Here is a 23,527-nt window from a genome sequence, read left to right as displayed (position 1 = left end):
CATGGTGGGATGTGTTTGATACCTGGAGAGTGGAGCTTTATTCCACATGTCAAGTGACAAGAATATTTTCAGTACCCTAGAGGAGAAGGATCTCCAGATGCGGATCGAGATGGGTGATGATGGAAAGTACCATGTTTTAGGTGAAGGTACAATTGTGTTTCAGAGGGAGCATGGAGCTCCTCTCACCCTGATTGATGTAAAGTATGTACCAGGTCTGAAGAAGAATCTTGTGTCCATTGCTATGCTCGAAGATAAAGGCTATGATGTAGTCTTTAGCAAAGGAAAGGTATTCCTAAGGCATATCGGCACAAGACAGACAAAGAAAATTGGGATTTGAGTAAAGAATCTCTACAAGCTGGAGGTAGACGACTGTGCTACATTGAGCTCCAAAGTTGAGATGGTGCAGAGCGAAGATGTTGGTGAGCTATGGTATAGAAGATTGGGCCGCTTTCACCATGGAGCCCTGAAGATCATGCAGTAGATTTCTACCGGATTACCCAAGGGAAAACTGGAGCAGACGAATACATGTAAAGGTTGTACCTTGGGTAAGTATGTGAAATATTTCTTTCCGGATCGAGACAGTAGAGCTGGAGCAATCCTGGAGCGAGTTCACTCAGACGTTTGTCGACCATTCTCTACAGCCTCCACTACTAAACAAAGGTACTATGTTATTTTTATTGATGATTTTTCTCGTAGATGTTGGATCTACTTTATGCAAAAGAAGGATCAGGCCTTCTTGAGGTTTTGTGAGTTTAAAGCCTTGGTAGAGAAAGAATCTGGAAAGAAAATAAAAGCCTTGTGTAGTGACAATGGTGGAGAGTATGTCTCCCAGCAGTTTAAAGATTTTTGCATTGCAGAAGGAATTAAACGGCAGTTGACGACACCCCATAAACCACAACAGAATGGGGTGTCCGAAAGGAAGAACGGATCGATTATGGGAGCAGCTCGAGCGATGTTGCATGACCAAAGCCTACCACTGCATTTGTGGGCTGAGGCATGCAATATAGCAGTATACTTGCAAAATAGAAGCCCACACCATATACTAGGAATGAAGACACCTATGGAGGCCTTTCCCCTAAAGCAACCAGATGTGAGTCACTTCCAAATCTTTGGATCATCAGTTTACTGTCATGTGACCAAAGATGCTCAGAAGAAGCTAGATCTCACAACTGAGTTGGGAATACTTGTGGGGTACACGGATACACCCCACAACTGTCGGGTGTACCTGCCTACCAGTCAGAGGACTATGGTACGCAGGGATCTGAAGTTTGATGAGTAGAAAGCCATGCCAATATCACTTGAGAGGGAGATCAAGTTGCATGAAGAAGAGGAACTTTCAGTTCCTAAGGAGGAGGAGCCTTAGATTGATGAGGAGCAGCCGCATGCAGAGTATTCGAGAGTGGAGACATCCACTCATGCTAATACCTCCAGAGATGGGTGGAAACGCTCAAGGGAAGATGACAGGTTGATGCTAGATGCGTGGGAGAATGTGGGACAGCCATCTTCTTAGCGCAGACAAAGGAGGTTGCCCAAGCGGTACACTGGTTACATGGCCCTAGTTGGGGAGTGTGTAGATTCTTAGACTTCTTCATTCGACGAGGTAGTGCAGCAACCAGTCTGGGTTGATGCAATGGTGGAGGAGTACAACTCCATTGTGCGGAACTGTGTTTGGGATGTTGTCCCAAGACCTTAGGAGAAGTCAGTGGTGAGTTCCATATGGCTTTACAAGGTAAAGCAGGCAGTTGATGGCAGTGTTGAGAAACATAAGGCAAGGTTTTTTTCTCGGGGTTTCTCACAGGTCGAGGGGATCGACTACGATGAGACCTTTTCTCCCATAGCAAGGTACTCATCGATTAGATCAATGTTGGCACTATCAGCTCAAATGGAGTGGAAGATCCACCAGATGGATGTGAAGACAACATTTCTTAATGGGAAGATTGAGGAGGAGGTGTACATTGAGCAGCCAGAAGATTTTTAGACATTCGATCATGAGTCGCATGTGTGCAAACTCAAGAGGGCTCTGTATGGGATGAAGCAAGCACCCCGTGCCTGGTACACCAAGATCGACAGCTATTTCACCAGGTTGGGTTTCACCAAGAGTGAAGCAGATGTGAACCTTTACCACATCATGGTAGAAGGTAAGCCATTGATCATTGTTATTTATGTCGATGATCTAATTTTCACAGGTGATGATCAACTGATCTAGTCTTGCAAGGAGGACCTTGCATGAGAGTTCTCCCACTCACGACCCATATAGCAAGCTACACCAAGTAGGAAGTGTAGAACGATTAGCTCGTAAGGACCCCCGTTGTATAGCCATTCATCGACGGAAATGAAAGACATGGGTCTTATGCATTACTTTCTAAGCATGGAGGTGTCGCAGAGAGATGGAGAAGTTTTTGTGTCTCAAGGCAAGTATGCCAATGAGATCCTCAGGTAGTTCCATATGGAGAAGTGCAAACCCATGCAGACTCCTCTAGTTGGGAACTGGAGGAAGGAGGATGCTACTTCAGGTGAGGTAGTAGTTGCTACTATTTATCGGTAGGTGGTGGGTTCACTTATGTATCTGGTGAACACACGACCCGACTTATGCTTTGTGGTGAACTAGCTGAGTCAAGCTATGGTTCAACCTACCAAGCTGTTTTGGAAGGCAGCGAAGCATGTGCTGAGATACCTCCGAGGCACATCTCAGTTTGGATTGTGGTACAGACGGACAGAGGGAGTGAAGCTTCAGGGCTTCATAGATGCGGATTGGGCAGGGAGTCCATTAGACCGGAAGAGCACTTCTGGAGGAATCTTCAACCTTGGTTCAACTGCAGTTTCCTGGTACAGCAGGAAACAAAGATCAGTTGCACTTAGCTCAGCAGAGGCTGAATACATGGCTGCTAGTCAAGCTGCATGTGAGGCCATTTGGATGCGGAAGATTCTAGTGGGATTGTTTGGTCAAAGGATGGATCCTACAGTGATCTATTGCGATAATCATAGTTGTATCAAACTCTCTAAGAATCCATTTTTACATAACAGGTCCGAGCACATTTATATCCAGTATCACCATCTTCGAGACTGTGTGGTCAAGAGGATCATGTTGTTGTTGTATGTTTCGATCGAGGAATAGGATGCATATATTTTTGACGAAGGCATTATCAAAATGCAAATTTGAGTTCCATAGAGACAGGATTGGGGTTACTGATAATCCCTTTCTTGTTGAGAGGGAGTGTTGAAAATAGCAACAAGAAATGCTAAATATAGAAGTGCTAAATTTAGTACTGTTATAAGTAGCATTTTAGGATACCTTCCTATTTTAGTCAGTCCCTAAACTAAAATAGAGAAGTAAAATTCGAATTTGATCTTAGCAGCTGTTTGTAAAATAATTAATTAATTCACCATGAGTTAATTAGTTGTAGAAAATCAAACATGAAGTCTATGTGAAGACATGCAATAGTTTCTCCATTGATTGAGGAATTTATCCATCAGTTAAAGAGATAAGGATGAGTTGTAATTAGTTAGCTCAGTTATCTGAGTTAAGTGGAGTTAGATTAGTTCAAATGGTTTGTTGAACTAGTTGTGAGTTCAGTTAGTTAATGCATGCATGCATGCAACTGCTGCACTTCAGATAACTGAATATTCTCTCATAAATAACTCATGCATGTCAGTTCAGTCAGAGACCCAGTTGAGATCAGGTGATGGGATAGTGTAGTATTAGTTGTAGGAATATTCCTTGGAGGATATCTCTTGCATGCAGAAGGAATTCATTCCTTAGAGATTGCGCAATTACTTCTTCAGTTTAGTGAGTGTGAATGAGGCCAATTCACACAAGTGGCATCATTGGACCCCAAGGAAAAATGCGCAAGGAAATAGGAAGCTTGGAGGGCTTGAGGAAGACATATGTTGTGTCTATTTAGTCTGTGAGCTGTATTGTTCTATTGCAGAGAGAGCAGGCTAGCTTGTCAGTTGATTCTTTTTGTAACCTGAACATATTTCCACTTGTATGATATTACAGAGCTTAGGGTTTTAGGCTGAGGCTTTCCCATGATTATTCTTCCGTGTTCATGTTTGATTGCTTTCTCATTCTCAGTTATATGTGTTCTTATTGATCTTGCTCATATTCGATTAAGATTCCGCAAAGTTTGTTGTAGAAGTAGATCTTGTATTTTGCTTTAGTTTATTGCATAATCTATTGATCTACAGTGGGAAGTTCTACATGGTATCAGAGCAAAGGTGATCAAGGAGAGAACAATATACAAGAAGGGAGAAGTTCTAAGTTTGTGGTTCTTGAATATAGAAATAGAGTTCTTATCACATCTCAATTTCACCAATGATGTTCAACGGTTTACGACTCGAATATGCTCTTGATGGTAGTTTGAATTATATAGCCTGGAAGGATCGCATGGAAGTAGTATTAGAGGATAATGGTCTAAACGACTTCATTGATCAAGAAATACCCAAGCCGACTGATGCTATTGAATTGGTAGAATGGAAGAAATGTGTGGCTAGAGTAAGGAGAATCCTTTTGGAGGGAGTTCGAGACCACATAGTCTCGAGTCTCCCTGGGAAGGAGACACCGTTTTCTATGTGGAAAACACTAAAAGATATATATCAAAATAGCAACGATCAGAGGAAGCTGGCGCTAAAAGACAAGCTTTGGAAAATCAAGTGTGAAAAGGGCGACATGATCTCTATGTATCTGAACAAGATCACCACCTGCAAGGATGAGCTTGGAAGCATAGGGATCATGATAGTCGATGATGACATGGTGAGTCTTGCACTCCTCGGTCTTCCTAAGAGTTGGCATAGCTACCAAGACTTGGTTAATGGAAGAGAAAAACTGCTAGATTGGGAACGACTTTGGTCGGATCTGATGCACGAGGAGATAAGAAGAAGCACCAGAGATGGATCCTCATCAAAGCAAGATGATGAGGAAAATCTAGCCTTAGCGAGTAAGGTGAGGAAGGGGAAATGGAAGGTGTCCCAATCCAAATACAGTTCTTCCCATGGTGGGAAGAAGTTTGGCAAATTGAAAGTGTGATGCTTTCATTGTCATGAAGTGGGCCATTATGCTACAAATTGTCCACACAGGAAATCCAAGAAGGGTTCCTCGAAGGAATTTGATGGTGAAGCACTAGCCTCATAGTTTAAGCTGGATTTCTCGCTTATCACATGCATGGTTTCATCCATGGTGGATGTGTTTGATACCTGGATAGTGGAGCTTCATTCCACATGTCAGGTGACAAGAATCTTTTTAGTACCCTGGAGGAGAAGGATCTCCAGGTGCGGATCGAGATGGGCAATGATGGAAAGTATCGTGTTCTAGGTGAAGGTACGATTGTGTTTTAGAGGGAGTATAGAGCTCCTCTCACCCTGACTAATGTAAAGTATGTACCAGGTCTGAAGAAGAATCTTGTGTCCGTTGCTATGCTAGAAGATAAAGGCTATGATGTAGTCTTTAGCAAAGGAAAGGTATTCCTAAGGCATATCAGCATGGACAAACAAATCAAATCAGGATTTGAGTAAAGAATCTCTACAAGATGGAGGTAGACGACTGTGCTACATTGAGCTCCAAAGCTGAGATGGTGTAGAGCCAAGATGTTGGCAAGCTATGGCATAGAAGATTGGGCCACTTGCACGATGGAGCCCTGAAGATCATGTAGCAGATTTCTACTGGATTACCCAAGGGAAAACTGGAGTAGACAAATACATGCAAAGGTTGTACCTTGGGTAAGTATGCGAAATCTTCCTTTCCGGATCGAGGCAGTAGAGCTGGAGAAATCCTAAAGCGAGTTCACTCAGATGTTTGTCGAACATTCTCTACAACCTTTACTGCTAAACAAAGGTACTGTGTTATTTTTATTGATGATTTTTCTCGTAGATGTTGGATCTACTTTATGCAAAAGAAGGATCAGACCTTCTTGAAGTTTTGTGAGTTTAAAGCCTTGGTAAAGAAAGAATCTGGAAAGAAAATAAAAGCCTTGCGTAGTGACAATGGTGGAGAGTATGTCTCCCAGCAGTTTAAAGACTTCTGCGTTGCAGAAGGAATTAAACAAGAGTTGACTGCACCCCAAAACCCACAACAGAAGGGGGTGGCCGAAAGGAAGAACAAATCGATTGTGGGAGCAGCTCGAGTGATGTTGCATGACCAAAGCCTACCACTGCATTTGTGGGCTAAGGCATGAAATACAACAGTATGCTTGCAGAACAGAAGCCCCCACCGTATACTAGGAATGAAGACACCTATGGAGGCCTTTCCCCTGAAGCGACCAGATGTGAGTCACTTCCGAATCTTTGGATCATCAATTTACTATCACGTGACCAAAGATGCCTGGAAGAAGCTAGATCCCACAACTAAGTTAGGAATACTTATGGGGTACACAGATACACCCCACAATTATCGGGTGTACCTGCCTACCAGTTAGAGGACTGTGGTAGGCATGGATCTGAAGTTCGACAAGCAGAAATCCATGCGAGTATCACTTGAGAGGGAGATCAAGTTGCATGCAGATGAGTAACTTTAATTTCCTAAGGAGGAGGAGCGTCAGATTGATGCGGAGCAGCCGCATGTAGAGGATTCGGGAGTGGAGACATCCACTCATGCTGATACTTCCAGACATGGGTGGAAACGCTCAAGGGAAGCTGATCGGTTGATGATAGATACACGTGAGAAGGTGGGACAACCATCTTCTCAGCGCAAATAGAGGAGGTCACCTGAGCGGTACATTGGTTACATGGCCCTGGTTGGGGAGTGTGTAGATTCTGAGCCTTCTTCATTCGAGGAGGCAGTGCAACAACTAGTCTGGGCTGATGCAATGGTGGAGGAGTATGACTCCATTGTGCGGAATTGTGTTTGGGATGTTGTTCCAAGACCTCAGGACAAGTCCTTAGTGAGTTCTAGATGGCTTTACAATATAAAGCAGGCAGTTGATGGCAATGTTGAGAAACATAAGGCAAGGTTTGTTGCCCGAGGTTTCTCACACATCGAGGGGATCGATTACGATGAGACTTTTTCTCCCGTAGCAAGGTACTCATCAATTAGATCGATGTTGGCACTATCAGCTCAGATGGGGTGGAAGATCCACCAGATGGACATGAAGACAACATTCCTCATTGGTAAGATTGAGGAGGAGGTGTACATTGAGAAGCTAGAAGGTTTTCAGACCTTTGATCATGAGTCGCATGTGTGCAGACTCAAGAGGGCTCTGTATGGGCTGAAGCAAGCACCCTATGCTTGGCACACCAAGATCGATAGCTATTTCACCAGGTTGGTTTTCACCAAGAATGAAGCAGATGTGAACCTTTACCACATCATGGTAGAAGGTAAGCCATTGATCATTGTTCTTTATGTCGATGATCTGATTTTCACAAGTGATGATCAGCTGATCCAATCTTGCAAGGAGGACCTTGCATGAGAGTTCGAAATGAAAGAAATGGGTCTTATGCATTACTTTCTAAGAATGGAGGTGTGGCAGAGAGATGGAGAAGTTTCTATGTCTCAAGGCAAGTATGCCAATGAGATCCTCAGGCGGTTCCATATGGAGAAGTGCAAACCCATGCAGACTCCTCTAGTTGGGAACTGGAGGAAGGAGGATGCTACTTTAGGTGAGGTAGTAGCTGATACTATTTATCGGTAGGTGGTGGGTTCACTTATGTATCTAGTGAACACACGACCTGACTTATGCTTTGCGGTGAACTAGCTGAGTCAAGCTATGGTTCAGCCTACCAAGCTGTTTTGTAAGGCAACGTAGCATGTGCTGAGATAACTCCGAGGCACATCTCAGTTTGGGTTGTGGTACAAACGAACAGAGGGATTGAAGCTTTAGGGCTTCACAGATGCGGATTGGGTAGGGAGTCCATTAGACCAGAAGAGCACTTCTGGAGGAATCTTCAACCTTGGTTCAGCTGTAGTTTCCTGGTACAGCAGGAAATAGAGATTAGTTGCACTTAGCTCAGCAGAGGCTGAATACATGGCTGCTAGTCAGGTTTCATGTGAGGCCATTTGGATGCGGAAGATTCTAGTGGGATTGTTTGGTCAGAGGATGGATCCTACAGTGATCTACTGCGATAATCAGAGTTGTATCAAACTCTCTGAGAATCCAGTTTTTCATGATAGGTCCAAGCACATTGATATCCGGTATCACCATCTTCGAGACTGTGTGGTCAAGAGGATCATGTTGTTGTTGTATGTTTCGACTGAGGAATAGGATGCAAATATTTTGATGAAGGAATTGTCAAAATGCAAGTTCGAGTTCCACAGAGATAGGATTGGGGTTACTGATAATCCCTTTCTTGTTGAGAGGGAGTGTTGAAAATAGCAACAAGAAATGCTAAATATAGAAGTGCTAAATTTAGTACTGCTATAAATAGAATTTCGGGATACCTTCCTATTTTAGTTAGTCCCTAAATTGAAATAAAGTAAAATTCGAATTTGATCTTAGCAGCGATTTGTCAAATAATTAATTAATTCAGCATGAGCTAATTAGTTGTAGAAAATCAAACATGAAGTCTATGTGAAGACATGCAACAGTTTCTCCATTGATTGAGGAATTTATCCATCAATTAAAGAGATAAGGATGAGTTTTAATTAGTTAGTTCAGTTATCTAAGTTAAGTTGAGTTAGATTAGTTCAAATAGTTTTTTGAACTAATTGTGAGTTTAGTTAGTTAATGCATGCATGCATGTAAATGTTGCACTTCATATAACTAAATATTATCTCATAAATAACTCATGCATGTCAGTTCAGTCAGAGACCCAGTTGAGATTAGGTGATGGGACAATGTACTATCAGTTGCATGAATGTTCCTTGGAGGATATCTCTTGCATGCGGAAGGAATTCATTCCTTAGAGATTGCGCAGTTACTTCTTTAGTTTAGTGAGTGTGAATGAGGCCAATTCACATAGGTGGCATCATTGGACCCCAAGGAAAACTCCGCAAGGAAATAGGAGGTTTGGAGGGCTTGAGCAAGACATATGTTGTGTCTATTCAGTCTGTGAGCTGTATTGTTATATTGCAAAGAGAGCAGGATAGCTTGTGAGTTGATTATTTTTGTAACCTGAACATATTTCCACTTGTATGATATTACAGAGATTGGGGTTTTAGGCTGAGGCTTTCCCCAGGATTATTCTTCTGTGTTCATGTGTGATTGATTTCTCATTCTCAGTTATATGTGTTCTTATTGATCTTGCTCATATCCGATTAAGCTTCTGCAAAGTTTGTTGTAGAAGAAGATCTTGTATTTTGCTTTAGTATATTGCATAATTTGTTGATCTACAGTGGGAAATTATACAGAAAGGGCCAAATAAGGTGATCATAGGCTTTAGATAAGTCTAGGTTGATCAACATACCAGGAATTTTGAGTTTCTTAAGATACTGGACAACTTCCCGAGAGGTAATGATTCCATATAGAATTTGGGGGTCTTCAATAAATCTAGTTTTCTCTAGAGAGATGAGACTGGGCAGAAGAGGTTTTAACCTTTTTACTATAATAGTGGAAATAATTTTGTAAATAACATTACGAAGGGAAATAGGTCTGAAGCCCTGAGGGTCCTCAGAATGAGTAGATTTAGGAATTAATGATCTAAAAGTAGAATTAAGAGCAGGATGTACCTTTTGAGTTATTCGGGATTCTTCCACTACATCCTATATATCTTTCCCTAAGAATCTTGAGGCAGCTTGGAAGAATTCTATCATGAAACCATCAGACCTAATGCTCTATTTTTGGCTATCCCTTTGACAAGATCATCTACTTCCTCTCTAGTTATTATCCTCATTCGGGAAAGGTTTTGTTCCTTGCTAACTAGATGGGGTATTTTGCGAGTGTATTCTCTAAATTTCCTCTAATCAGTCTTGGATAGGGTCTGAAAGAAGGGACTGAATGTAGAGTTCGAAGATTGTCCTACCATGACATCCTTTTTGCCTAATGATCCTATCCTTTCCTATATATTTACCACCTAAATAAATCCATATCCACCAGGTTTTGATGAAGGTATGAAATAACATGTCTTCTTGTTCATATTTAACTTTATACCCTATTGTTTTGTTAAAGTTTGCAATTGGCTACCGAATCAGTCTGTTTCCACAGCTAATCCAGGTTTCTGTAGCTGTCTCCATTGTTTGCAAGATTCCAAAGTTCCAGGTCAGCAGCGAAGGGTGTGGATGGATAGAGGATGGCTCCCTCGTGAATCCCTTCCTATCCCATCGAAACTGTTCATTAAGATAAGTGCAGGAGATCACGGTCAAACTCCAAGTCAACCGCCGGATTAATGCAAAACATAATTTGAGTTCAATCGAAACCTTATCGTTTTGCTTTCCGAATAGAAAAACAAAGGTTTAGCGATATAAGTTTAAATAAGGTAGAGATATTAGGCATGAATTACTCATGTAGTTATGCCATAGACTTGTTATAAAACTTATGGCTGCACTGTGATTTGTGGTGCATGCCAGATGATGTAATTTTGAACAGTTTGTGAATTTCGTTTGAATAGAAATGGTTTTGTGTTTATGCGTTGTGTTGATTGGAAGCTATGAATTGATATGTGGAGGGGCCCTACAAATAGTGACAGGTTTTAATCAATTGCAATATGATTTCCTTTAATTCTTCAAATGCTATGTTTTGTGTGAAAATACAACATAATGATTTCGCCAGCGAGTTGTTATTTGCATAAGTACTTTCATTTGATTTATACCTAGTTTAACATATTATTTAATTTTCTTTATACCTGGTACAACATGGTTATTTCATTTGCTTATTATCTATCATAGTCGAGGTGAGTTTAATTCATAGTATAGATGTTGTTTGAATTATTTTGTTTGAGCAAAAATTGAATAAGTAAAATAGTGAGAGTTCTCTCCTAAACAATTGAGTTCAGACAATATTTCTTCATAGCTAATAGAATAAGTTTCTTTTTTCACTTAGTGAATTAGAAGCTGCAACATAAAGATTCAGGATCAAAAATCCCAAAACAATCTAATACAAGTAGGATCACTATCATCTGCAAACTAATTAGATAGAGATTAACTCTAGGAAACTTAGCCAACATTTTTAAAATTACGACACTAATATAATTGACAAACACCACCTCCATATCCATCTTAAGTTTAGATCCTAACAAATACATAATGACCTAATGAATAAATTCTAAGCACATATTGTGCACCTGTACTTCATGAGTCTACCTTCCCGGGTTGACAATTTATGATTGATAATTTAAAGACCTTAAATTGGCTAAACATTTTGGCGACATTGCTGGGGAAGCATGAATAGAAGTTAATGAAAAAACCAGCATTAATTTAAAGCATGGCATGCGTAGGGATAGAGACTCTAGGGGTAGATTTGTAGGACGAGGAAGAAGTTTAATTCCCACAAATCCTCTCACTTCACCATGAATTTGAGATTCCACACCACCTACTCAAACCTGAATTCCATTTCGATGTCGACAAAGACTTCCTAAAGTCTCAAGATCAAAAATCCAATCCAGAACTTCACCTACTTCTTCTACTGAAGCTGTAATTGAAGAAAATCCTACATCCCCAACTACAGGAGTAATATTTTTATCCTCTACTGGTGAGAAAATTTTGGGAGAAAAATTAGAAGTTCCTAGTGAAGAAGAGGAATTGGAAACTTATTCTAAGCAACCATTGATAGAGGAACTAAAAAGATTAGAAGAACACTATATTAGCTTTGAACAATCTATCATGGATGAAGAAGGGGAAGGAGAAGTACACAATGTCCATGGTGAATAAGATAGGATTGGACGAAGAGGAAGAGGAAGAGGTAGAGGTAGAGGAGGGGGTAAAGGTAGAGGAAATCAAGATCCTTTGGGATTCCCCATTCTTGATGAAGATACAACCCTCACAATGAAAAATATATCACCCTCGATTCTTCCTAATTTCCACGGGAAAGAAACGAAGATCTGGAGACATTTCTCTTCGAATTTGAAGTATTATGCAGATCATATGACTATCTGCATAATGCTCAAAAGTTAAAATTGTTCCCTGCCATATTAAAAGACACATCATTAAAATGGTTCATAAGTCTAGGAGTGCATTCTATAACAACATGGGGACAAATGAAAGAGGCTTTCTTAAAAAAATATAGAGATTATTGTATGCCTGGTAACCTTAAAGATGAAGTCTTCAAAATGACACAAAAAGAAGATGAAAATATTGAAGACTTGGTAGAAAGGTTTGTTTATAATGTTAAAAGAGAAAAAATGGATAATTTGGATGAAGAAACCTTAAAATGTCTCTTACTTAGAGCTATTAAAAATGAATGGATCGATCTCCTTAACCTAATTGGGAAAGGACATATTTCCCAACTACCATTTGCAGATATTTGTGATTTATGTGTACATATCTCAAGGGGAAAAGCACAAGTTGGAAGGAGTCCTAGTGATCCGGATTTAAACAGGAATGCAATTAAACACAGAGATAACCATAAGCATAGATATGCAGCGGAAATAATACTTCACTTCATTAATGTAAAATACTGATATGCTTACAAACAGTAATGGAAATAAACCAGCTAGGGCGATGGTAGCTTATCTCTGAGAAGAGATGTGGTGGCTACATGCCTCTGAACTGTCTTACAATGAGGCTCGAAGGCCTATTTATTGTTGAGAAATAATGGAAAACCCTTAACATTCCAAAACCTAACCCTAGAAGATGAAACACCAAACTATGGGCCCTGTTTGGGTAAATTGTTACATCAATTTCCCGAGGTCGTAACTTTGGCATACAATCTCCATTTGACGCATACAATAGCTCGTTAGAAAGATATATCCGAGCACTACCACTTTAGGAGGCAACATCGGTCCATGGACCCATGTTGCCCCAGATTTCCCAAAAAACGTTGTTTAGGGCCTCAAAACGGCTCCGAAAGTTCAGGACCCGAAAAACTGCTAAAAATACTAAGTTGTGCTACAATTAAGGAAACTGAAAATGCTGAGAGAAACAATGGTGGGGGTCCAGGTGGACTTGGCAGGTGGCCACCAAGATCCACCTGGATCATTCCTCCCCCCTTAGGAAGAAATGGTTCCCATTGCGTTGAGTTCCTCCATGAGATGAGGAAACTTTTGCTGAACTTGGTCCCTAGTGAGCCACTTGCCCTGGTGAAGGAGTTTGCCTGCTTTGACAACTCGATACATTTGGATATTCTGTTGGCGAGTGTTCTTGATCTGTGTGTCCATGATCCGATCAGTTGCAACCTGTTCCATGCAGTCTAGATTTAATTCTGTGGGTGTGAGCTATTCTGCAATGTCGGATGTGTCTAGCAATGGTGGAAAGTATGGCCGAAGGCGGTCCACATTGAACACTGGGTGTAGGCCAAGGAATGGGGGAATGCTGAGCTCAAATGAATTGTCCCCCACAACCTTAGTAATGGTGTAAGGACCATAACGGAGTGGTCTCAGTTTCCGATAGGCTCCAGTAAGGCGTTCCTTTTGCAAATGCAACCAGACTTTTTCGCCCACCTGAAACTTGTGTGGCACCCGATGTTGATCATGTCGCTGCTTGTACTTGGCATTTGATTTCTCCAGAATGTCATGGACCTGCTGGCGAATATGTTGGATGTGCTCAATGAAGCTGGTTGCCTTATCTGTTTCGGACTGGACATGAGCCGAATCTGTGTGAATAGCTGCAAGTGGCATGGCCACGTCAATGGGGCATAGTGGCTGGAATCCCAAGCCCACCTGAAAAGGGCTGTGGCCAGTCGAGCTGTGAAGAGCTCGGTTGTAGCTGTGTTGAACATAGGGAAGGCTCTCATCCCATGTGCATGGATGCTTTGAGTTGTACATGCGCAGAATGTGTACAATCATCCGATTGACAACCTCTGTCTGGCCATCAGTTTGAGGATGGAAGGCTGTGGACTTAGTGAGTTTGGTGTCCAGCATTGACTAGAGACTAGACCAAAATGTACTGAGGAACCGACTGTCCCGATCTGAGATGATAGACTGTGGGATCCAAAAGTGCACCCACACTCGTTCAAAGAAGAGTTTAGCAGTGGCTTCTGCTGTGATATTCTTCTTGTAGGCCGCCATAATGGCCATCTTCGAGAACCTGTCGACGACCACAAAAACACAATCATTTCCATGCTTAGTGGAAGGAAGGCCTAACATGTAATCCATGGAGATGGATTCCCAAGGTCGACTAGGGGTAGGAAACGGGGTATAGAGGCCTTGCTTCTTGATGGTTGGTTTTGCAATGGCACATGCAGTACATGATCTGATGTACTTCCCGACATCCTGTCAAAGATTTGGCCAATAAAAATACTTTTGTAGTATTGCCACCGTTTTCTCAACCCCAAAATGCCGAGCAGCCCGACTGTAGTGTGCTTCCCAAATCATCTTGGCACGCTCGCTTGAAGGAACACAAAGGTGACCCAGGTGGCATAACAGCGCATCTTGGAGGTGAAAATCTGGAACATGCCGACCCCCCAAGAGTGTCTGGTATGTGTGGCCAAATTCTAGGTCGCTTTTGTAGAGAAGTAGCCAATCAGAAGTCTCGTGCCCACAAGAGTTGAGCACAGTGGTTAACACCATGATTGGTGGTCGACTGAGGCAATCTACAACATTATTGGTGCTACCCTTCTTATACTTGATATTCAAATGGAATTGTTGCAGATATGTAGACCACTTTTGATGGCGATCATTCTGCAATTTCCCTTGGGTCTGTATGAACTACAAGGGTCGGTGGTCTGTGTGGATGACCGTTTCCTTCCCCAAAATGTAATGCTTCCATTGTCGGCAGGCCTGCACAATGGAATACATCTCTTTATCATAAGTGGGATACTTCCGGACTGTGTCTGAAAGTGTTTCACTGTGATATGCCACTGGATGCTCGTGTTGAGTAAGGACTGCCCCAATAGCATAGTCAGAGGCATCTGTCTCGACCTCAAATGGTTGTTGTAAATCTGGTAACGCGAGCACTGGTGTCGTGCAGAGGCGATCTTTCAACTCTATGAATGCCTTTTGTTGAGATTCAGACCAAAAGAATTTCACTTTCGCTCCTCCCTTGGTGACTTGACTCAAGGGCCAAGTGATATGAGAAAACCCCAACACGAACCTGCGGTAGAAGTTGGCAAGACCTAGAAAGCTGCGGAGCTCTGTCAGAGTGGTCGGAGATGGCCAATCCCGAATGACTTGGATCTTGACTGGATCCACATGCACCCCCTTTTCATCAATAATATATCCCAGATACTGAACCTGGGTCATGCCAAAAGTGCATTTCTCCAAATTGGCACATAGCTTGTGTTGCCGCAGTGTTTGAAGAACCTGTCGGATGTGGTGGAGGTGCTCTTCCCAACTCTGGCTGAAGATCAGAATGTCATCCAAGTATACCACTACAAATGAGTTGGTGAATGGCCGCAAGATGTCATCCATTAGCCTCATGAAGGTTGCAGGAGCATTCGTCAATCCGAAAGGCATAACCAACCATTTGAAGAGGCCCTCCTTGGCTTTGAAGGCAGTCTTCCACACATCAGAGGGTTCGATTGGTACCTGGTGATATCCTGACTTTAGATCGATCTTGCTGAAATATTTTGCCCCCTTTAGTTGGTCCAAGAGGTCATCAATCCGTGGGATCGGGTACCTATTACGGACAATGATCTTGTTCAGCGCCCAATAGTCAATACAGAGTCTCCAAGTCCCATCCTTCTTCTGTACCAACACGATCGGGCTCCCACAAGGCGATGAACTCGGACGGATGTGACCTTTCTGCAGCAGCTCCTGAATCTGCCTCTTGATTTCATCGTTCTCTAGAACGGAGCGCCGATAAATTGGTCCATTGGGTAGTGGCGCACCTGGGGTTAGATCGATGGAGTGCTTGACCTGACAGTGCAGAGGAACCCTTGCGGGGGAGGTGAAGATGTCCTTGTACTCCTTCACGACCTTATCCATCTGTAGTTGTCGTGCGGAGGGGTCTTGTCTGGAGGCCATGGCCACCATCTTCTTCTTTCCTTGAGGGCGTATCATCAGGAAAACAAATTTCCCAGTCTTGGAAATGAGCTTACTGCATTGGTTATCTACCTCTGGTATCCTGTACAACTTATTCCCCAATGTAACAATAACAGCCCGGGGCCTTAATTCATACAAAGCATGTCGCTTCCACAAGTATGGTTGTCCTAATAATACATCACAAACTTCAATGGGAGCAATGTCACACAATACCTCATACGTGAAGGGCTTGATGTTGTACGGAAGGTGACACTGCTGGCTCACGCGAAGATCCCGTCCTTGGTGAAGCCACCCGATGGTGTATGGTTGTGGATGTGCTGTGGTCGGTAAGCCCAACCGCTTCATGACCTCTGCCGAAATGAGGTTCTTTTGGCTCCCACTATTGACAATGAACTGTAGCGGGGAGCCCTTTACCCACATATGGGAGTAGAAGAGATGCTCCTCCTCCTCTGGATCTTCGGGTTCATTTTTCTGGATCTTGGTAGTAGCAACAGTGGCGTTGGGATCCGCATCAATGATCTACTTCCCTTTTTCATTCCCCTTGTTAGGTTCTGACTCAGAGTCGGAACATGCATCTGATTTTGGAACCTTTAGCTCAGCCACCAGTGACTGCTTGGCCCGACACTCACTGGTGTTGTGAGTGGAGCTCTTATGGAACTCATAACATTTTCCCGTGTCCTTTTTCGTCTTCGCGGCGCTGTTCTTTGCCTGCAGCTTTGGCGGGTTGTCTTGGGCTGCCCCGCCTTGGATTTGTCCTTTGTTTTGTGTTTTAGGGGCACCTTTCCCTTGCTTCAGATTCGTAGATCAAAAGTCTCGCTTCTTTTGTTTAAACTTCTGCTCGACCTTGACGGCATATCGGTACGCTGTGCCGAGTGAGGAGATGTTCAGGAATTGTATTTCTTCCTGGATGTACTTGTACAGGCAGCCGCGGTATTTGAGTATCAAATGCTGCTCCGTATCCTTTATACCCAACTTTGTGTGAAGGGTATGGAAAAGATTGGTGAACTCCGGCACGTCTTGGTCCCTTCCCTGCCGCAGCGTGGTCCATTTTATGTATTCATCCTCATAGCTTTCGACAAGGTAGTACTGCTCCTTGATGGCATCCCAGAATGAATTCCAGGTGGGTGCGGCTGAAAATAGTGAGCCGATATTTTCATCCTTCTGCTCGCAGTAGGTTTCCCACCAGTCCTTGACGTGGGGGGCTGCTTTGAGAAGAGAGAAAACAATCTTTTCCCGACTTGAAAATTCATGAACAGAAAAATAACCCTCCACCAGATTTAACCATTTATCTACGGCATCTGCTCTATCTGACCCTCAAATATGGGGATTTCAAAATTAACTTGTACCTTAAAGGGCGTGGTGTTTCCAGAGTAGCTGCTGGAAGCCGATGCGTCGCTTCTGGGTAGCCGCTAAAGGATTTGGGCAAAATTGTCCATCATCGCGTTCCGTTGTCGCTCGAGGGCTTCTTCAAGCAAGATTTTGATAGGATCTCCTGCCCCCTCATCTTTCTTCTCATCCGCCATAGGAGGCTATCAGGATTTGCGAGGCTGGTCTTGCAAAGGTTCGACCAGTTCAAGCCCTAACTCCTTATATCCCGACCTCGTTGGGGACATGCAAAGAAAAACAGAGAAAAAGCAGACCGCTCTGATACCACTGATCCGGATTTAAACAGGAACGCAATAAAACACAGAGATAACCATAAGCATAGATATGCAGCGGAAATAATACTTCACTTCATTAATGTAAAATACTGAAATATGCTTACAAACAGTAATGGAAATAAACCAGCTAGGGCGATGGTAGCTTATCTCTAAGAAGAGATGTGGTGGCTACATGCCTCTGAACTGTCTTACAATGAGGCTCGAAGGCCTATTTATTGTTGAGAAACAATGGAAACCCCTTAACATTCCAAAGCCTAACCCTAGAAGATGAAATGCCAAACTATGGGCCCTGTTTGGGTAAATTGTTACATCAATTTCTCGAGGTCGTAACTTTGGCATACAATCTCCGTTTGATGCATACAATAGCTCGTTAGAAAGATCTATCCGAGCACTACCACTTTTGGACCCATGTTGCCCCAGATTTCCCAAAAAACATCGTTTAGGGCCTCAAAAAGGCTCCAGAAGTTTAGGACCCGAAAAATTGCTAAAAATAGTAAGTTGTGCTACAATTAAGGAAACTGAAAATGCTGAGAGAAACAATGGTGGGGGTCCAGGTGGACTTGGAAGGTGGCCACCAAGATCCACCTGGGTCACCTAGAGACCCTCTCTTGTCAAGAATTAACAAATCTGCAGCCGAGACAGTCAGCAGGGCAAAAATAGGAAATTTTCTTGACACCTTCAAAACAGATATATTAGGGAGCCTAAGTGAGCAGATAGACACCCTTAAAATACAAAACAAGAAAAATTCCAAAAATGCTGCATTATCTATCTTCTGTCCCAAATGTCGGAAGAAACATTCTCTAAGAGAGTGTCCCTTAGACTCAAAATCCATAGAAACTTGTGTGATATGTGTAGATAATCATGATACAAAGGAATGTCCATCCTTACCAGGTCTTAAGGCTGTATTCAATGTTGAAGGAATCCCAGAACCAGTAGAACCTCTCTAATTTATAGCCAAAATACCATGGCAAAACCCCCAACCAAATAAATCACAAGGATTTAGGCCACAATAATTTTCCTAGTCTTCACAAGATAATTGGAATTCAGCCCGGCAGCCTTGGGCTCTGCCACAGTCACAACCTTGGAATCAAGGATGGCAAAATCCTTATGGAGCCTATGTTCAATATCAACAATACTCACCATCTTACCTTCCACCACATTTATTACCCCCATCTAATCAAATTCCTCAAGCTAATCAATTGCCACAAGTTCTAGTTCAGAATCAAAACCCACAACTTTCCCTACCATTTCCACAAAAATCAAATCAACTACCCACTCAACCACTTCTGAATCCTAATAATAAAATACCACAACAACCAGTGTACAACATGGAGGGTCAGAATCCTCAAACTTATGTAATAACTCCACTAGACCTAAACAATGTCCAATTAAGGTCTGGAAGAGTATTACCAAGAAAACCTCTTGTTGTCATTCAACAAACAAGATCCGATTTTCAAAAAACACAAAAATCAATCAGAAGAAGGGGAGACTTCTCTTCCTCAAAAAGAAAATAAACAAACAAAAGAAATTCCAATAGATACTCCTATCATAGAACAACCCTTGATATCAGTTAAACCACCTTTCCTAGAAAGGTTGAAAATCGATGAAGGAGTAGAGAAACAAATTGTCTTGCCTGATTACAATATGATGGATGAATTGAGAAATGTTTGTATTAAGATTCCTTTATTACAAGCCATAAAATAAATACCAATTTTTGCAATTTTTTTTTAAGGAACTAAGTACACAAAGATCAGGGAGAAGAAGAAAAGATATAAAAAGAATTCAGTTAGTCAGAAAAATTGTAGACATTATGATGGGGAAGACGACAATTCAAAAATATTTAGATCTAGGAAGCCCCATTGTAAAAATTCACATCAATGGAACTAAAATACCAAACATGTTAATTGATCTAGGAGCAGCCATAAACATAATGAGTAAACAAGTTATGGACACACTTAGGCTTCCTAACCTTAAATACACACCAAGCTTATTGCAATTAGCAGATAGATCTGTTATTAAACTAGATGGTGTGTTCGAAGATGTTTGTGTATCCTTATATTCTTGGGAATATCCTGTTGATTTCATGGTATTAACACCCAAGAATAATCTAGGAGGACATCCATTAATTCTAGTAAGGCCTTGGTTGGCTACAATTGATGCTTTCATCGATTGTAGATCAGGCGATATGTTTATCTCAAATGGAAATTCTACAAAGAAATTTACGTTATACCCCCCTGCAAGAACAACAATAGATACAGAAATTGAAGAATGGATAGAAAATGGAGAAGATATACAACCTATTTTTGTTATTGAACAAGTGAAAGAGGAAGACCAACTTTTAAATTTACTAGAAAATAATGAATCTTCCTCACATTATGAGCGTAGTTGAAATGAATATTGCTCATCTAAACAAGTATCATTGTTGTCCATGGAAAAATTTGGGAATTCCTCGATAGAAATCTTTCTAGGAAAAACCTTGAATGTCAATGAAAACTTGGAAGAAATGCAAAAGAATCAATTAATAGAAATTTTACAAAAACATTCTTCTGCTTTTGCATGGGAATACACTGACATGAGAGGGATTGATCCTAAAACTTGCATACATCATATCTATATTGAACAAAATGCAAGTTCAATTAGACAACCTCAATGAAGAATGAACCCAAATATAAAAGAAATCGTTAAGGAAGAGTTGCAGAAACTATTGAATGCAAATTTTATCTATCCAATATCCAACAGTCAGTGGGTTTCACCCCTAGTAATTGTTCCTAAGAAAAATGGAAAATGGAGGGTATGCATCGATTACAGGGAATTAAAAAAAGAAACATTAAAAGACCACTTTCCACTACCTTTCATAGACCATGTCTTGGATACATTAGCAGGAAAAAAATATTTTTCCTTCTTGGACGGGTTTAGTGGATACAACCAGATTCAGGTAGCCCCTGAAGATCAAGATAAAAACACATTCACTTGTCCATGGGGAACTTATGCTTACCAATTACATCCCTTTGGGTTATGTAATGCTCCAACAACATTCCAAAGGGCAGTCTTCGACATTTTCTCTGACATACATGGATGACTTCACAATCTATGGGGATTCTTTCAATGAAGCACTAGGAAATTTAGAAAAAGCCTTAATAAGATGTCAAGAAACAAATCTATAATTAAGTCATGAAAAATGTTTCATGATGTTTAACGAGGGAATTGTTTTAGGTCACCATATTTCCGGAGATGGAATTAAGGTAGACTCATCTAAGGTGGAAGTCATTTCTAAGTTATCAGTGCCAAATTGTCAACGAGATGTTAGAAGCTTTCTCAGTTTTACTGGATATTATAAGAGGTTCATATAAAAATCCACAAAAATTGCATCCCCACTCTTTAAACTACTTACCAAAGACTGCGAATTCAATTGGGATTTTGAATGTCAAGTTTCCTTTGAAACTTTGGAAAAGAGAATCTCTGAAGAACCTATCTTAAAAGGACCTAATTGGAAGTTGTCATTCCATATCTCAATAGATGCTTCAGATTTAGCCTTAGGAGCTGTATTAGGACAAAAAGATCTCACTCCTTATGCCATTTATTATACTAGTAAACATTGAACTCCTATAGAGTTAAATTATACTGTAACCGAAAAGGAGTTCTTAGTTGTAATTCATGCCATTAATAAATTCAGAAATTATATAACTGGCTATGAAAATTTTGTTCACGCATACCATTCTACCATTAGATACCTAATGAATAAACCAGTCACTAATGGAAGAGTAACTAGATGGCTCCTACTTTTACAAGAATTCAATATAACCATTCTAGATAGACCAGGAAAACAGAACACAATTGCCGACTTTCTATCTAGAATACAAAATGAAAATAATGATCAACCAGTAGAAGACAAATTTCCTGATGAATATATTTTTGCAGTATCTACTAAATCACCTTGGTATGCAGATATTGCTAACTATTTGGCCACAAGAAAAATGCCATTTCATTTATCTACTAGAGAGAGGAGAAGAATAGTCCACAATAGCACATCTTATTCATGGATAAATGAAGAATTATATAAGGAAGGACCAGATCTCATCATCAGAAGATGTGTTTGAGAGGACGAAATACTAGACATACTTAAGGCTTTTCATGATGAGCCACGTGGAGGACATTTTTCTGACATAAGAATTGCTTACAAAATTTTTATTTTAGGATATTATTGGCCTTCCATTTTCAGGGATACCAAGGAATATGCTGAGAGATGCAAAAATTGTCAGAGAATGGGAAAACCTACTCTTTCAAATGAAATGCCACTGCAACCATAGGTACTCATCGAACCATTTGAAAAATGGGCACTCGATTTTGTTGGACCAATTAGCTCACCTTCAAAGAAAAAAAAAGTATGTTATAGTATGTACTGATTATGTCACTAAATGGGTAGAGGCTAAAGCACTTCCTTTTGCTACTCAAAATGTTGTAGTTTCATTTTATTTTTGAGGATATTTTTACTCGTTTTGGTGTCTCAAGAGAAATTGTAACAGATCAAGGAACATAGTTTACATCCAGACTAGTGCAGAAGCTTGTGGATCAATACAAGATAAAACATTGGAAGTCCACTCCATACCATCAACAAGCCAATGGACAAGTTGAGTCCACAAATAAGGTGATTGAAGCCATCCTTACTGTTACACAACATTTTGTCACTGTCCCTATACTCCCCATTCCTTGATCTCACAGGACCTCTACAGTGAACCCTGCATGCTTTGCCTTCATGAAGAAACTCCCATTGTGTCCCTCTTCATGAGAAGATAAATTCCCTTTTGCACCATTTCCCCTGAAACTTTTGTTTTGCCTAGTTTACAAGACTGGAGCTAATGTACCTTGTCTCCCCCACGCCGATTTGCAGAGATTAGCACTACTCCTCGTGCCAACCAGAGTGACTGAGTTGTGTTCCACTCGCGCCGGTCCTGTTATGGAAATTTTTTTAAATTGGGAGTCGAAGCTTCCAAATCTAGGAGCTTCGTAACGGAAGTATGGTAAATGGTTTGGCCGGATGGGGTCGAGGATGACACTTTGGGATCCTTTCCCCTATAATGATGGAACTACCTCTAGGGATAAGTCCTTCTCCCATGAGAAGAGGATCTGCCTCCCATCCATATTTCCTATATAAATCTCCCTTCTTCCCAAGCACAAGAGAGTTATAGAAATAGAGTGTTGATATTAGTGTGCTTATACTATTTTGGTTTGGAGTAGACAACAAGCTATTACTAGTTGTAGCTATCTAGTTGTGTGAGGGAGAAGTGTGATTTGGTTTGGAGTGAAGCCTAAAGGGAAGATATCTAAAACTATTGTTGATTGAGGCCATCATAGAATGCTAATAGAAGTGTGTGGGAACTTGGTCTTGTCAGAGGAGGACTACAACGTCAAGGCGAATGGTTGTAATCTCTCTTTGATATTAATATATGCAACTATCGATTCATTTCCTACATGTTTTGTAATATTACATATTCATGGCTTAATGTTTCTTGACTTGTTAAGTAGGTTGAATTGCAATTTCTCTATTATCATGTTTGTTGTTGTTTACTTGTTTCAGGTGCTTGAAGAAGGAAGCGAGAGAGAGTTGGAGCGAGAAAGTGAAGACATCATCAAGCAGGATAAGCAGACCAAGAGGTAGGCCCTCTTGATTGATTCTAACCTAAGGAAATATTCCATAGAAAGTATCTGTTGTGGCCAGACCCATTATCGGGCTAGAGGAATTCGTTCGTGTTTTCACTTATAATTTTACTTCACCACAAATTGGCGACTCCGCTGGGGATCCCAATCCTTTTGCTTGTCTTGGACTTCATGATTTCATGATAAATTTTCTAGTTCCACATTTTCCCTTTGGTTCTGTTCCTTTTCTCCTGCTTACTGTTTCGAGTCTAAAATCCTTAGTAGCAGATCTG

The sequence above is a fragment of the Pinus tabuliformis genome, chromosome Q (genome assembly GCF_031772625.1).
Source record: "Pinus tabuliformis cultivar Carrire ecotype Pingquan chromosome Q, CPIR1, whole genome shotgun sequence".
NCBI lineage: Eukaryota > Viridiplantae > Streptophyta > Pinopsida > Pinales > Pinaceae > Pinus > Pinus tabuliformis.
Note: the sequence above shows the minus strand (reverse complement) of the source record.